Source organism: Anarhichas minor, unplaced genomic scaffold (assembly GCF_050575085.1).
Source record: "Anarhichas minor isolate MPS153535 unplaced genomic scaffold, ASM5057508v1 ptg000079l, whole genome shotgun sequence".
Classification (NCBI taxonomy): domain Eukaryota; kingdom Metazoa; phylum Chordata; class Actinopteri; order Perciformes; family Anarhichadidae; genus Anarhichas; species Anarhichas minor.
Window position 1 is genome coordinate 2471085 of NW_027466525.1, and position 16109 is coordinate 2487193.

Genomic DNA, 16109 nt, shown 5'->3' on the forward strand with positions numbered 1-16109 from the left:
AGGACAGACCTGCAGGTGGCTTTTTAGAGTTTGTGGGGAGGAAACATCCAGGTGAATCCCATCGTTTCCTTCAGGTTCAGATTCAATTTGTTTCCCAAAAGGGGAAATTCGTTGGTCCAGCGCTCCAGACACGAGGACATCGTTAAGTTCACAACACTCAAAGCTAAACACATTTGATCACGTCTCTACTGTGATTTTCATTTTCCAACTCTCGGCGACCAGAATAAAAAAGCCAAATGTGCAGCGCCAAGCGCAGAGTGGATGCTCAGCACCTCGTCACGCTGCTGTCCTTTGTAGCCTCGTGTATATATGCAGCGCTTCTATTACAATTATTTTTTTAAATATGGTGGCCTCAGGGAAAATCGATTTGGTGGACACGGCCCATTATTGTCTCCTTTAGTGCAATGTCCTTTAAGTAACATTTATTACATTCATTGTAACATTAATTTAGTAAAATAACAAACACACCATAGAAAGTTACATATTACCCAGTAAAAATCCTTTTATATAAAAATATAAATCTAGAACATGGATTTAATAAATTGAATTAAGTGTTTAAAGGGCAGGAGGTCGGTTTAAATCCCTTTTGGTGCATTCCTTTTATGCAGACTGGATTTAAATGACTTAAGGTAGCGTTGTCCGTCCAAAAAAGAACTTAAGTGCTCAAGTGTATCGCACCTTAAGCAAGGGCCAAGTGTGTAATAATGCCTCCTTTCATTGAGGTCATCGACAAGCCACGACTTCAACCACTTGACAGCCATTTTCATCTTTGATCTCTCAGGTTTTACCTCCGTGTTCGCACCTCCTCGGTGAGCGATCGTTCCTCTGAGTGTTAACAGACGACGCTCGTAGAGAGCCAGCGGCACCTGCGATGAGCCGCTCACTTCAAAGAGCATAAACACGTCTGTTGCATCTACAGCACAAATAGCTCTACGTCCCATGTTGGTATTCGTTTCTGTGGATCCAAACACTACCTGTGTTGTTGAGGGTGTAGCTGCAACTACGGCCCCCAGGCCAATCCACTGGCTGAGAGCTTCAAAGCCACACAAGAGGAGCTAAGCCCTCCTGAAGAGAGGCTGTCATCTTCTCCAGGGCTGCACCTGTGGAGACTGGCCTGCATCTCCTATAGGCCTAAAGCCCGGGTAAGAGAAGGGAGCTTTGGGAGGATTTGGGGGAGAATGGCAGCGCACTTTGCACCTTGATGCGGTAAATGCCTCGAATGGCTCACCGGCTTTTTGTATCAGCACCTGAGGGGGCGGGGATGGAGACGACGCTGGAGCGAGAAAACGTACACATCAACAGTACACTATCACTGAACCATACACTGTATATAAGAAGTGGAAGTAGTCATCGTGATGTCACCCATTGTTTTGTGGACTGCTGTTTTGAAGCCTCGAGTTTGGCCATTTCGCCATCACCATCTTGGATTACGGCCGTCGCCATGTTGTTTTTTTCATAACCGATGAACAGAAGTTATCATATTTGGAATGCGGAGGAGTGAAATTGGAAAAATTGTAAGAAAGTAATTGATCTAAAAACATAACATTGATTACATCGGAGCGTCATTTCCTGTTGATTATTTATCCCATCAAGACGTGATAATCAATATCTAAGAACACAATCAACCTAAAGCCAGAAACAAGAGAAGACTCAAACAGGAAATGGTCATGGGTCAGCCGAGTTGAGCATTCGTCATATTATTGGTTTTCTCAGACATTTGAAACATCAGAGAGACAGATGTATAAACCTGCTCGATATTCCCAACTGTCTCCATCCACAGGAGAGCGTTTCACAGTCTGGCACTGCAGACGTGTTTACACACACTTAAGCCTCACTGTATTTATTACTGACAGACTTCTGGTCTGTCAGGTACTTATACAGTCAAACCACCATTTAAAGAGATGCACACACAACCACACCCGCACACACTTATGAATATCATCACGCACCGATCACAGTGTTTTCCCCAAACGTGCAACCTAAACTCCTTGCAAGTACTTAGCGCATTAGAGAAACAAAACAGATCTACCTCTCAGCACACACTTTAATCCTCAGGCATCCAGCTCTGGGATGTTGGGTGAGAGAGCGGCTGAGATGCTGAGCTCTGCATCCCAGCAGGATCTGCGCTGACAGGCGGCGGTCTCTGCAGAGGGATAGGTCACCGGGTCATGTGACCTATCTTTGGACGAGCCCAAAGCAGACACGGAGGGCCACGCCGCTAATCCACCCATCCTTCTTCGATACCCTACCGTCGGGCGAAGGGAAATCATGCATCTGCAAAAACTGAATCTGACGGCAGCAGGTTTTCAGGGCTGAAAGGTCTTAATCGAAATGTAAAATGACTTAACACTTGTTGTTTCTCGGTGTACTTCAGCAGTGCTCCCATTCATTCAGTGAAAGAAGGATTACGTTTGGCATGTTTTTCAGCAAAACGAGCAACGTTTTGTCAGACAGAAAATGTCTTCAGCTAAAGTTACAGCTGTGCTTGAGGACAGGACAAAGATAAAATGATGCTTCGAGAATAACATTTTCAGTGTGTGTGACCGTGATGGCTGTGAAGAGTTCACACAGTTCAGACTCAACCAATTGAAGTCACAAGATATTCGGCTGTAGTTGTCAGAAAAAAGGTTTGGTCCTTGTGGGTAGACAATGTCCTGAAAATGTCTTGCAAATTGAGACTGAAGCTTCTTCTACCTTCTTCTAAAAGGCAATCACAGTCCTGTCATTGAGCAGATATATATGCACAGGTACTGTTGGTGGTTCTGTGCAAACATTAAATAAGATGTGCCACAAATTGGAAACTAAAGATGTCCTTCTTGCTGCTGTGTGATGGTTGCAGGTATTAATCAACCAAAATACAATGTCTTGTATTGTACAACCAATAGAGTGCTGCAGGGTTGACGTATGTTTGTAGGCTAACTAGGAAGTTAGCATCACACTGGTTCCCTTGCAGGCAGCAACATCCGGTTCTGCCGAGTGTCTTAAAACCTGCATTCTCTCTACTGACCACCAGGGGGCGACTCCTCTGGTTGTATCGAAGTCTATGAGAAAATGACTCTACTTCTCTCTTGATTTATTACCTCAGTCAACATTGTAAACATGAGTTTATGGTCTCAATCTCTAGTTTCAAGTCTTCTTCAATACAGCATGATGTTCATTTAGTAAATTATGGTCCATTTAGAGTCAAACAGACCATAAAGCAGGGTATGCTTTGGGGCGGGGCTACTGTGATTGACAGATCGCTGCCTCTACCAGAGACGTATACGGCGTCTCTACGTCACTCCTCCACATTCCAAATATGCTAACCTCCGTTAATCGGTTGCGAAAAAATGTGGCATAGAACATGGCGATGGCCGTAATCCAAGATGGCGACAGCGAAAAGAACTCAAGGCTTCATAACGGCAGCCCACCAACCAATGGGTGACATAACTGCAGTATGATGAAGTGCCGTTACTGAAGTACGCAAGTTACGTGACAAATAAATCAACACTGACTTCTCTTTTCACATGGGGGAAAAACAGCAGTCTCCTGAGTCAAAGATTGCTGTTTATTGGACTTTTTATACTTCCTATTTCATGATTACGTGGGTAACACACGAAATAACTTCGTGGGATATCTCAAAATGAAGGTTAAGCTATGCATGCAGGCAGTAATGTGAACATAGGATTGAATTAAATAAAGAGAAGGCTGGAAAAGCAAAGCAAGACTTGACCGCAGCAAGGCCTGATTTCAAATCAAACATGTTTTGTACGAGCTGAATTCCACAACGTGAGAGTACAGTTACTGACATAAGTACCCGAACAAGGACCCAGTGAAAACCCCACACTCTGTTAACCACATTAAAATGCTTGTTGCATGAAGTGGATGTGGACAGTTTGAGAAATGGAGGCGTTCACAATCCGCGGAGGAAACAAATGGAGGGCTGAACGAGTGCTAGCAAAGTACGCGATCGATCACAGAGCGGGAGGGGAGGGACGAAGACGGAGGGGAACGTGTGAGCGAGGAGGGGAGTGAAGGAGTCGGGGGTGGTGTTGGTGGTGGGGGGGGGGGGGGGGGATTGGTGGGTGGGTGCAGATAAAGCCGAGCTCTGGAGGATTAACTTGTCTTGAGTGTGTTTCAGAGCCGGCGTGGTTGAGGGACAGGCACTCTGCTTCGGGGCTCTGGAAGTTCTCAGCAACATCCAGACGCCCTGTCTGCGGTCACACACACACACACACATAAACACACTCGTACATAAACAGAAAAATAACATGCATGAACACAAAGGCACACCTAAATACAGCGCTTGAACATGGACAAGCTTAGACACTTCATATCTCTGTCTCTCTCTATTTCTGACCCCCCAACTCTCGTGTCTTCTGGGTTTCTACGGTATTTAAAACCTTTCAGCCTCATATTTTGTGTTTGTTGGTCCAAGTATAAGATACCACTCTTTGGTGTTCTGTGAGGCTCAACAAACTTGTATTCCCACCCTAATCTCCGAACCAATTGGCTATTGGTCAACGGGCTCCGTGTTTACGGTCCGATTATCATCATCATCATCACCAGACGATAGCCGGTGGGTTCCGCGTTTGCATTTCAGCTCACCTTCATTCAACCGGAAGCTAATGCTCCGACTACAAACAGAAATCAGAACCGATTCCGATGCCAAAATCTGAGTGACGATTGTGTTTACACTTCAAAAATCATAAGTGGAATTGTGAAGATTATCTTGCTGAACAAAACATATAAAAGTTTGTTTGCCTCAGATCTTATTTTCTGCAATAATCCTAAACTCAATGGATAAATCCCATTGGCTTTCATCGAGGGAATATTATATATATATTTATATATATATAATATTGTGTCTTCATTAACACCCACCTGCTAGATGAAACATGAACATTAAGATTATATTATGAGCAGGAACGTTCTCACAGACTTTAATGTGCAGTAACAAACCTTATAAACAGCCCAGTCTGCTAATCACCAACTCATGAGATTTCTCCAACAGGAGGTTTTATTTCCTTTCCGGGGTTTTGCTTTAGCTGGCAGTCATTCCTGAGTGATGAGCGACTCTTTCTCTGTTTCTCGGCTCTCCTGGATGTTTTCAGGGACCTTTAATCAACCAGCGACAGGAGTTAGCTGGTTTCACACCGCGACGCTCTTCTTTCACTGGTGTCGGCTGAGGAAGGTGACAGGACGCTGGTGTGAGAGCGCTGATAGGAGCTCGCTTTTTCCAGAGCGTTCCCACACGGAGCGTCTCCAGAGCCGCTGACACTGACGGCATGACGGGTGACGAGCGTGGCTGCTGTCGGTCATCCAGCAGAGCCCGAACGCCGCAGCAACCAAAGTCACATTTGTAGAGATGAAATTATTTGTGAGTTAATTGACAATCTGACATTCAATTTCATTAGATTAGTTTTGTATCAAGGAACCGTAATTTGGTGATTTTGAAAGATTTAAATGTTCCTTTTATAAACTAAACTAAATAAACTCCCATTGAACTATATGAAAATGTAGAAAAAAAGGCTGAAAACAGGTGTGTTTTAAGCTTTTTAATACAACGATCAATTAAACATTTCAAGCTATTTTACTCAAACAACAGAGTTTATCAGTATTGGCTCTGGTGCAGCAACCTGCGATAGACTTAAGTCACTTTTTGGGGGATTTTGAACTGTTAAAGATAGCAGAAAAACAAAAATAAGGATTATCATTACCTGCTGCTTTGCATATTATGTTGATATTTTAGGCCTTTGAGCTGAGGCTGTGACGTTTAAAGCTTTTTTTGGCCACTAGAAATTGATGGAGCCAGTTCAATTTTTGAGGAAAGATTATTGTTAAAGTTTGAATATGTTATCAAAAAGAGAAACTGTTGATATACATGTTATACCAGCTTTATATACAAAACCTCTCTCTCTCTCTCTCTCTCTCTCTCTCTCTCTCTCTCTCTCACACTCACACACACACACACACACACACACTCTCTCTCTCTCTCTCTCTCTGCAGGCCCTCCTACAGAGAACAGATGTTCAGGTGACAGAGAGACATAATCCAGGCAACAGGTGTATTTGTGTACTTGTGTATCCGTGTATTTCTATCCATGCATGTCTGGTAAATACACTGCGTGTATGTGTGTGTGTGTGTGTTGTTCAGACGTCATCATTACTGTCATGTTGACAGCAGGACACACACGTAGTGCTGAGAGAAGTGTGTGTTTGTGAGCAGCCTCGGGGTGCGTCTGTGTGTCAGCGGTGGTGAGTTAATCGAGCCATTACTCTGATTAGCTCCTCTGTGTCTCTGCTGTAAAACCACAGTGATGGTTAGCATTCATTTAAAAAAAGAAAAAGTATTGTGTGTGTGTGTGTGTTTGTTTTTACAAGGAGTGTGTGTTGGTGTTGGTGTAAAGAGAGGAGTCTTCATGGGACGCTAAAATGCTTCTTAGTTTCTAATGTTAAAGGAAAACTACCCTTTAAAACTCAGACACTATTCCTGTTTCTCTTTGGTGTGGATTAATCTTTGTTGTTTGTTGTTGAAGACTAGTTGACGTCACATCCAGGTGTTTCCAGCAGCTGTAATATAGTTCATAAATCAGTTTTGGACCGGTTAGTGCAAGTAGTTTGCACGAGGAATGATATTTTTTGGGAAATATCCTTTACAAAAAAAAAGAAACAAACTTTGAAATGTGATAAATTCATTCAGTATAGTGGTTTTGATTATTAGAGCTATGATCAGGCCCGACCCGACAACAGCCCACATAGTTTCTCTCCATCCCGAGCCCGAACACACCGAGCACTGTGTGTGTGGTTTTTGGATAATAAAAACATTATCTATTAAATCAAATCAAGGACAAAGGACAGTGTTCCTGCAACAAGAATGTTTTTCAATCTCACAGTCTTTGCATGCTTTAATTATTTTATTTTGAGGTCATTTTTGGTGATCAGTGGAGGTAAATACAATGTTCAGGGTTTTCACATTGATAATACAGAAATATAGACTTTACAATTAAGACACTTCTTTTTATTATTGCTTTATCCCAGAGTGTATTTATCAACCAAACATTTAATCTTTTCTATTTTTACTATAACTGTATCCTATTCATGGTATATATTTATCCTTGCTTTATTGTAAATATTTGAGATTTCTTCTGTTTTATGTAAAGCACTTTGTGTTGCATTTATGCCTTAACTCAGCTGGAAATAAAGTTTATTATTTATGTATTAATATTATTATAAATGCATGTAAACAATATTCTCTGACCCCACTGACACCAAACATCGATCATTTTATAATGCTTTGCAGATTAATAAATTGTTAATTACACTTTATTAAAATATTGATAGCTTGATGAAAAGTCTCCACCGTTTTCACAAGTCAATGATAATACAGCTGCGAGCAAACCGTGCTTTGATGTTCACATTATCAGACTTTCTCTGCAGGCCTCTCTGCTCTCCTGGATTTCTGTTCTTTTTACTTTTCACTTCATCTCCAGCAGCGTCTTCACTCAGCAGAGCCTCTCCAGTGGCTGTTCGCTCCATTGTGTCTGTGATTTGTCATCTTCTCTTTTCCTTAAAGGCGACTTGGCCGGGGGACAGCTGCCTTTGTGTCGCTCTGGTGTTGAGCCCTGGTGAAAAGGCAACAGAGACGAGGCAATGAGCTAAGTGATATTTAGCTCTTTGCCTGCTACACACAGACACACACACACACACACACACAGACACACACTACTACAGAGACTCACACATGCCTACAAACAGATTTACACACACACAGATAGACATATGCATTGAAACCAAAACACATAGAAAGTCATGCACTCAGCGGCCGTCGGCTCCAAACCTCTAAACAATCAACACACACACACACACACACATCCTCTGTCAGCCTGGAGTTGACGTTGACAGGCTGCTCTTTTGTCCATCATTCACCCGCAGACAAGAGCACAAACAAGAGGCAGAGAGAGGGAGAGATAAAAGCCCTCCCCCCTTGCCCGCCGTAATCCAATTACAGGCCTGCAAATTTGATTGGCGCCCCAGGAGTGTGCCTTCAGCTGTCCGTCATTAGCGGCTAGAGAACAGGGGGGCTCACTGAGGGTGCTGTTAGGGTGTGTGTGTGTGAGAGAGAGAGAGAGCAGGACTCACACTCAATCTCTGTTGGCTCAAAGACGTCTCCTCTGTCTTCATGTGCCAATGTGCGATGTATACCTCCCATTTAGCGTCCATTAGAACGAAATGAAGCATGCTGAAAAATGCCTTTTATTAAACATTTGTCAGATTATCAAATGCGCTGCAGATTCCTGTGGTGGGCCTCGTGATCACAGCGGGAGTAGATCATGGCAAAAAAAGAAAAAGTTTTTAAAAAAAAGCACTTTCTGTAGTTTGTCTGATTAATCTTTGACATCCTGGTGATCTGCTCAGCTCAGCGTCACAGACGCTTAAAAGGAAAATAAGAGCGGAAATGTAAGAGGTCTGGATACTGATTGGCTGAGTGGATAAAGTGATGGAGGGTCTGTTACACATCCAAGGCCAAAGTCAACATCTTGGTAAACATGCTGCATTTATGAAGCGCTTTAATCCAAAGTGCCTTAACTTACCTTAACCTTAAAGTCCTCACCCTAAAATGTAATGATTATGTTATGGGGACTTGCATTTTGTCCCCAATAGGAAGGCGAGTCCCCACAATGTGACTGTGCAAACAGATGTCCCCGCAACGGGAGCAATACACACACACACACACACACACACACACACAGCTCGTATTGGTCAGGCTTTCAAGACACCATTTATTGTGCACAAAGACATAAAATTAGATCAACTTAATATAAATAAATGATGATGATGAGGGAGGAAGGCGAGTCCCCACAATGTGCCTGAGTAAACAGATTTATGTCCCCACAACATGAATAATACATACACACACACACACACACACACATGTGGCAGTGAGCTAACATGCAAGGAGCCGGTCTAAGCATCAGGGGCTATTTGTCGTTAAGCGCCTTCAGGACACTTTGACATGTATTTTATCTACTGAGCATTAAGTTCCACCATTTTGTCGATGTCCCTTTGCACAGGACTTCCACCCTGGAGACATTGTCAATATAGACAATATAGACTTATTTTACCTTAGTTTTGTTACGTTTAGTAAAATGTAAATATTTTTTCTTATGTTGGTCGTCCACACTTTAGTTTACCCAACCTTTTATTCACACCATACAACATAAGGGCTTCTTGTGTCACTTCAGCCTGCTTGGTAAAATAGGGAGACTCTCGAGGGACTTGGAAGGAAACAAGGATGGACATTCAAGCTTATTTTATACTTGCTGTATGAAGCCAGCGCGACCACGTGACTGCCACAAATAGCTCACTGATTAAAGCACTTATTTACATGTCTAGGGATCATACAAAGAAGGCCAGTTCACTTTTATTTAAATGCTTTAGAAACAGTCTTTCAAATCTTCATTCGAGTAAATATTTTGCAGCCAAATCAAATAGTTTTCAGGATATTCAACCTTTGTTTCTTCATAATGCATTTAATACTTGACTTGTTTCTTTACATGGCTTGTATAAAGGCAACACAGTAGTCCATGAATATGAGATATGAGTTTACAGTTAATCACAATCATTCCTCGTGAAAGTTAAAATACCTGAAATATGTGCCTGTTGCATTGCAAGACTTTGCACATACGGTATAATACAACAAAGCATGGCAGGGAGCATCTCTGCCAAATAGAGCAGGCGTTTAGGACAGCAGCTTGAAACTAAACGGTTTACATGATTAGCATGTGGACTTGTTAGAAAACCTGATGGACTCCATTATGAAGCTGTTACTGATAGGAGCGATGGCCACAAGCCTGTTGTTGAAGAAGACTTTGGATTTATCTTCAAGAGGAGTTATTTGTTTGAATGCTGCTATGTGAGCAGTACATGTGTTGGGTTTCTCTGCGGATGCCAGTGAGACGCCAGACCTATCAGCGCGGAGCCTCGTATCTGCCCGAAGGAAGATCAGTGAAGAAGTCACAGACGTGGCCCCGGGTCTTATCTTTTATTGGCTGGCTCCTCGGGGGCTTATCTTTTATTGGCTGGCTCCTCCGTCAAGCTTATCTTTATTGGCTGGCTCCTCCTGAGGACGGCCTGTAAGCCATGCAGGGCTGTGGTGGAGGGTTGGAAGGGGGGGGCAGGCACTGCCAGGATGACTGGGACCGACACAGATAGCTCTATCACCAGTGTGGGAAAAACACACAAGCCTGTTTCCACCTTCAGGGCAGAGAGACAGGGTTTTCATCCTCCTCTTCCTACTTCCTTTTCCTTCGTCCCTCCCACTTCCCTCTCCATCAGTCGACCATTGTTTTGACCTCGCGACCCGTTTTTACGCCTCGTTACCTCAGTTACAGGGCCCTCCAAAAATATATTTGTTAATGTGTGAGAAAGTGTTTTACAGAACAAGTGAAGACATACAGCATATACAAGGTAAGAAAGAAAATAAAACAAAACAGCCAAGGGGACAAAAGCAACTGAAGCAAGTTGAATGAGGCTACATAATGTAAGTCATATATGGACACATAAATACACAAACATATACTCGTACATTTTTCTTTGATGTGTTGGGGAGAAATGGAGTAAGAGAAAACGAAAAAAGAAAATAATAATAATGATAGTGGTAATATTACTAATAATAAAGAGAGGCAACTGCAAAATTTGGTGACGAAATCAATTCATTTCGGTGATTTTATAGCCAGTGGATTCGCGTAATCCGCTCGCAGTTCATCAGGTTCAACTGAAATCTGACACGCAAATTCACGCTGTTGACGATCAGCAAGCCGTCCTGACAGACTCCAAAGCTATCGTAGCTTATTAGCTGTGTTGTTCCATCCACTTTTATTCTTCTTTAGGAGTTAAGTTTTCTCTAAGAGGAACGTTTTGTTGCGAGTCATGAGACAAGATAGTCTCAAAAGTACAAAAATATCTCTTGAATAAACAGCGTTCCTGTTAAGTTGTGTGACTAACTGGAGCTAGCATGTTCCCGGCTGTCTCACGTGTTAGCAGTTAACCAACCAGCCCTGCGAGTACTCACAGGCTGATTACTCATCAAACGTTTATTAAAATGTTTAAAATCGAACAAACCACCTCTTCCACAAAGGCAAAAAATAAACATCAAGGGATCGTGAAACGCAATTGAATAAGATTTATCAAATGTTGGTGTTTCCATACAGCTTTTTAATGCGATACTTCAAAATGTGCATAAAATATGTGTGTGTGTGTGTGTGTGTGTGTGTGTGTGTGTGTGTGTGTGTGTGTGTGTGTGAAACTAGACGCTGCTGTTCTCAACACTTTTGTTCCTGGAGTCTGGCCTATCAGGGAGATAAACAGCAGATCTCCTTCAGCAGGTCTGTTACAGGAAGCGGTGTTCACAGGCGTTACACAGTTTCATCATCCGGAGGAAAGCTGATAACTGAACCCTGCAGACCGACTGAGTGTTAACGATCATTAGTGTTTTTAAGAGCTACTCAGCAGATGTCCGTAAAAGAGACACCTACTCTAATTAGTTACTGCAAAGAATAACTGCTCAAAATGATGTTTTTCTTGTGAATATTTGATGCTTTGTTTTTGTGAAGCACTTTGTAATTGTTGATTGTGATAATAAGTGCAATATTAAATATTAAAAAGTGAAAAACACACAGGGTGGGAGGGGAGGTGCATGGGCCAAACAAACACAGGACTTTCAACCCCGAGATCGGGACTAGTATCTGTGTCCCAAAGTGTTGAGTTAATGTGAAGTTATTATGAAGTTATTGTGAAGTTACATATTATGTGACGTTTTTCCTAAACCATTCATTTAAACCCAACCGTGATGTTTTGCCTCAACCTAACAAAGTGGCCTTGTTGCCTAAACCTAACGTTAGTTTTGTTGCCTGAACGTAACATTGTTAATCGTGGTGCCATGACGTAATTGTTTATGAGATGACGATACGTAATCCATTGTTACCAGTTCGTGTTTCGTTCACGTAAACTGTGAGAAGACGTTGTGACCGAGGCTCGTGGGTATTTAGAGATGTCCTTCATGCCAAACTGATGGAGAAAGAAAAACATGACGTCTCCGAATTGAATTACTCAAAACTCATGAGCATAACATAAAGCTACAGGATCACTGTCGATCACAGATATGATCTACTGCATCCCGTCTGTCTGTCCGTCCTGTCAGCTGTCTGCTTCCCCCTCTCACGGTCACTGGACCCCCTTATCAGCCCCACCACCACCACACACCTCCTGTCCCACCGCGGCTCCACCACCGACCACAACCCCCCCCGAAACACAACTGAAGTCTCCAACATCGTGATAAGTGTGTATGCGTGTGTTTACTGTGTGTATTCGGCCCTCTGTCTGTTTCCGTGCCTCGGATGACATCACTGTGACCACAGAAGGGGGAAGTGTGTCTGGAGGTGGTGGGTTGTCTCGGGGTTGCCGTGACAACAGCATCATCCGTCCCGTGGGAGGGGGAACTGGAGGCTTATCACTCGGAAAAGCTTTTAAAACAGGGAAAAAAGAAATGGAGGCTTTAGGAAGCAGAGCCTGATGGTAAATAAGTTAACCAGGATCCATCTCTGCCATTTACGACCACTTCCCGTATTCCCTGATTACTAACTGGATGAATACTGTGCGAGCGAGTGTTTGTGTGTCTCTGTGAGGTCCTGTTTCAATTGTTTCAGCAATGTTTCATTTCTTTGTCTCAGTGTGATTGTGTCTGAACGGTTTTTAAAAGGCCCTGCGAACGTAAACAGGTGTTTCCAGTTATTTGTTGACTGGACATCTGCTCAAGTTGAAGTGCAATGGAGCCACGATGGCAATTACATCAAGTCGCCATGACTGCATTCATTGGTAAATACAAGTAAAGTACAAATAAAGACAAAATAAAGGCGTTTTTCCAAAGGACCTGTACATTTGTGAGTTTCTGATGAATGGAGATCAGGATCTTCTGCTGGAGATCTTTTTTAAACAAATTATTACTTAACAAGGAGGTTTTTAGTTATTTTTAGCTTGTTTGTTTGTTGTTTGACTACAAAACCAGCCGCCCAATATTCATGAAACTTGGTGGAAGGTTGTTCTCATACAGTATTTATAACTTTACTTGATTTTCATAGAAAATGTTTAGGCTGCATTTCGTAGATATCCCATGAAATCAATTCGTATGTAATCCACTAAATCAAGAACCAGGAAGTATAAAGACAGTAAAAACCCAGTCGACTGCTGTTCGGGCCCCGTGTGAAACTAGAACTCAATGTTGACGTATTTATCACGTAGCTTCTGTAATTAAGTAACACCACTTTCATAGTTATTTCATCCTAAACCACAATCATTTCCTAAACATAACTAAGTAGTTTTGGTGCTTAAACCTATAAAGTATTTCACCACCTTCTCATAAACCCAAGTAAGTAGTTTTGTTGCCTAAATCTAACTGAGTTGTTTCTTGTGAAGATGTAAGTTTATTTCAAAAAGACTTCATGCATGTAACGAGCGTTGATACGTGTCGCTGAACTTCTGAAGGAAAACACACGAAAAAAGGAAGAGTAACTTTTTGTAAGATATCATACAAACTGTTGTATGAGGATACGTTGGGGTAGCATGGCATGGGCAGAGGAAGAACCGAGGAAATTGTGGAGCGGAGCGGAATCACAGGGTAGACAAAAGCATTATTTTTCACTCATGTGTGTGTGTGTGTGTGTGTGTGTGTGTGTGTGTGTTTGTGTGGACCATGGCTGTGTCACCCAAAATAAAAAACTACAATACAACACTCCAATCATGTTTTGAGTTTTTCTGACTTTGTGCAACATTTCGGGAGCACTCGATTCTTTCTTATGTATTTAGACTTGAGTGTAAGTTGCTGAAGTAGAAAGTTATTTTTTTTAACTAACTTGCTGATTCCTCCTCACTCACCAACAGAATGCGACAACCTCAAATAATTGCAGATTATTTTCTATATATAAACTACGTATATAGGTGTCGGCCTGCAATGTTTTTATTTTATCCACGAAAATCTCATTTTTTTCAAACTGTCGCTTCTGTACATTCAATTTTAGAAAATCAATGTCGAAGAATAAAAATATGTAAACTATATATTTTTTATTTAGTATGTCTTTATAATTTCCTCATAAAATAAATGTGTTAAGAAGTCATATTTGTACAAATTGGAAATAAAAAGGAGTGACACTCACTGTGCATTATCCTTCTATTTCTCTGCGTCGCCTCATGTCTCTTATCCGGCCGGCTAATGAAATCAGGGCTGACAGCGCGCCGTGACAATCTGCAGCTCTGTCGTCTCATTGGCTGAAAAACAGGAAGTAACTTTTGCACTTTTTGATGAGAAAAAAACAACATTAAAGTGCAGAGCTATGATTTTGGGGTTATGATTTAGTAGACAAATGAAGAGGAACAAATCACACACACCTTGAGTATGTGCACACACACACACACACACGCACAGAGTCTGTTAAAAACACACACTCCATCCAGACGTCCCTCCTTATCTCTCAGCTCCTTGGCTACATCTTGACACACTAACCATGTACAAATATGGAGAGAGCAAAGCACTGTCAACGCCAACCCAGTCATCCCAGTATGGACCAGAGCACACACTCTCACACACTCACACACACACACACACACACACACACACACACACACACACACACACACACACACACACACACACACTAGAAAGGCATACACACCCGGACAGACAGGTGCAGGTTCGTTGACTCAATGAATGTACTTAAGTACAATTTACGGTACTTGTGCTTTACTTGAGTATTTTTAATCAGTACGTACTCCACTACATTTTAGAGGCATATAATGTACTTTTAGTTACTAGTCACTTTGCTTTGAATAGAAAATAAATCTAACCTGTTTTATTGTCACATATTAAGTCAGCCAGCAGTTTATAAAACAGTTCAAATTGTCCCCAGCATTACCAACATTAAAGTGATGAACATGGTACGGCTACTTTTAACTTATGTTAAAGTACGAATACTTCTGCCAACATTGATGCTAACACACACAACTAAATATAGACACACACACACACATGCACAGTGAAACTTGGGTTGACTCTCACACACACACACACACACAGCTTTCTCTTTCCTACTTAAATGCTCATACACTTTCACTCTCACAGTTATAAACACACACACAGAGATCCAGACCTGCCCCCCCCTCCCTGGGAAAGGGTTGAGAGGACAGCAGGCCGTCACTGTTAGCGTTACATACCACTCAGAGTGCGCTCAGATAAGACAAGCAGAGGAGCCGAGTCCCTCAAAGGACCACGACCAGATCCTGACTGAGCTGCTGACAGTTAAAAAATATGAAATATATAAATATATAAGTGAACCACATACCAGACAATCCGGACATATATGCCTGATTGTTCTTTAATACTCCACACCTCTATTTAACTCCCTCTGTCGTTAAGGACTTTCCTACTCAACCTGTTTTGTTCTAACATGGAAATGACACAACACGAAATGAATGTTTATCTCAAATGATTTAGAAGAAGTGTTTTATTTTGAAATTGGGAAAGCACTTCCTTAATGAGAGTAGCTTCTCGTGTGAACTGCAGTCTGCAGGAAACTGATTAGGTTACTAAGTAAAAAGGGGGGAGGGGTGTTGTGTTCACTAATTTAAGACGTTCTATAATTGTGTCTCACTAATGGGCTGTATAGGATCATTGAGATAGTTTATCAGCTGACCTGAACTGCATGCACTGACCAGACACACACAGACTCTTGAGTATATTTTGAAGGTAGAACTTTTGTACTTTTACTTTTACTGGGTCTGTTTTGCTTCCATAACATGCCATCTTTCAGATAAGTGGAAGGAAAACATCCAAAATACACATTTAGGTGTTTATTTTACTACTTTGTCTATTTGATCTGTATTTCTCCGGAATTCACCAAAAGTTACCATTAGATAACGAGTCACATGAACATTTAAACAAGATTTTAGAACACTTGTAATTCAAAAAATAATTGTCTTAATGTAAATAATCAACTGGGCAAGTTCCATTAGTTATTATTTTATCCTATTCACCTGTAGTGTCTTCAAAATGTACGTTATTTTACAAAACATATCTTTAAA

At 41.8% G+C, this 16109-nt stretch overlaps 1 long non-coding RNA gene across 1 annotated transcript; it reads right to left on the minus strand.

Annotated features, from left to right (window-relative positions):
- Nucleotides 1-6933: 6933 nt before the first annotated feature.
- Nucleotides 6934-15458, minus strand: LOC142937959 (uncharacterized). The gene is made up of 3 exons (XR_012949474.1): nucleotides 15371-15458; nucleotides 14189-14300; nucleotides 6934-7603 (listed from the first exon to the last, which is right to left on the minus strand). It is a non-coding gene; the product is annotated as an uncharacterized LOC142937959 (long non-coding RNA).
- Between the last annotated feature and the right edge of the window lie 651 nt (nucleotides 15459-16109).